The 1,676-nt window shown below is 49.6% G+C and overlaps 1 non-coding gene across 1 annotated transcript; it reads right to left on the minus strand.

Annotated features, from left to right (window-relative positions):
* Window positions 1-694: 694 nt before the first annotated feature.
* Window positions 695-801, minus strand: LOC118661123. The gene has a single exon (XR_004969150.1). It is a non-coding gene; the product is annotated as a U6 spliceosomal RNA (small nuclear RNA).
* Window positions 802-1,676: the final 875 nt, after the last annotated feature.

A 1,676-nucleotide genomic window follows, 5' to 3' on the forward strand; every position in this document is an offset into this window, starting at 1 on the left:
TTTTGCTCACAGAGTAGGTGCTCAGAAATACTCATGGACGAATTCTTCGTGTCTACCATCTCCGATCTAAATGACTACACTAGCTTCCTGCCTGGCCCTCTGATGCCCACTCTGGTCCATTTCCATTCCATCCCCCAATGTGGTATCTTCTCAAAATCCAAGCTGATCATATGTCCGTCTGCTCCCTGCTGCTCACACCTGCACTCACACCTGCACTCACAGACTCCAGACACAGCAATAGCTCCCCGCAGCTCTTGGGATGACGTCCAAAGCCCCAACTCAGCCCACAAGGTCCTGTGTGGCCTGCTCCAGCCTCCTCTAGCCTCTGTGCTCCCCACCCTCCTCATTCTCCTTTCTCTGGTCCCACTGGTCTCTCTTCAGCTACCAAACGCCTGTTTGCCACATCGTTCCCTCCACAGGGCATGAGTCCAAGAAGATTCCCGTGCTTGGAATACTTTCTCCATTCCTACTCATCCTTTAGCTCCCTGCTCTGGGCAGTCTTCTCTGACATGGCTCACACCCTCACTAGGTCAGACCCTCATGGCAGGATCTCATACACCATCCGGGACTTCCCCTCCACAGTGCTGTCAGGAATGCATTTTTTTTTAAAATACATTTTATTGATTTTTTACAGAGAGGAAGGGAGAGAGATAGAGAGTCAGAAACATCGATGAGAGAGAAACATCGATCAGTCAAAAATATGGAACGCTTCACGAATTTGTGTGTCATCCTTGCGCAGGGGCCATGCTAATCTTCTCTGTAACGTTCCAATTTTAGTATATGTGCTGCCGAAGCGAGCACAGGAATGCATTTTTATACCCGTCTGTGGGTTGTTTGTTAACATCTTTCTTCTTGACTGTCAACTCCAGGAGGGCAGGGCTGTCTTTCTTGCTCACTATTTTATTACAGGTGGGCAGGCCTGTAATGCCTAACAGAGTGCCAGACACCTCATAGGTACTCAATAAACCTTTGTTGAGTGAATGAATGAAACCAAGGCCCAAAGGCCAGAAGTGACTTACTCACAGTGGAGCAGCCTGGAGTTGGCTGCACTGGGCTGAGGAACACAGAATTCTGGACTCTTCCCAGAACTCATTCACTTGTCTTTGGCAGAGCAGTGACGACGGTCCCCCAGCCAGCGGAGAACACAGCTGGTCAGCACAACCAGACAGGGGGATGGACCCAGGGCTCTGGAGGTCCTTTCTGGAACAACGGCTCCAGGCAGTCAAGATAGAAGGTCTCTATGTTGGGGACTATTACACTCTAAATTTCCCTCATGGAGATTGCAATTCACATCTACAGACTGAAGGCTCTCAAAGTCCCAGGTCAGAAAGAAACGGTGAACACCATGCAGAGGATTTTCCTTCCCCAGAAGAAAACATTTCTGCACAAGGCCAATCCACAGGTTAGCTCCGAGCTCAACCAAGTGGACACTCAATCTTCCAAAGAACACGTATCAAAGGCCTACTCAGTTTCAGGTATGCACCGGTGCCGAGACAACTGCAGAAGGAAAGACAGCAAGGCCCTATCCTCAGGCAGTTTACATTCTAGGAGGGGAAAAGCCAAACTCAAAACCAACTAAAGGATGGAATGACCAACCGGCCGTGAATTGAAATCACATAAGTTCAATGAAAGGAACGCCGGCCATGATTGGCTGCTGGGCTGAGCCCTGAGGGGGT

The sequence above is a fragment of the Myotis myotis genome, unplaced genomic scaffold, assembly GCF_014108235.1.
Source record: "Myotis myotis isolate mMyoMyo1 unplaced genomic scaffold, mMyoMyo1.p scaffold_m19_p_1, whole genome shotgun sequence".
Lineage (NCBI taxonomy): Eukaryota > Metazoa > Chordata > Mammalia > Chiroptera > Vespertilionidae > Myotis > Myotis myotis.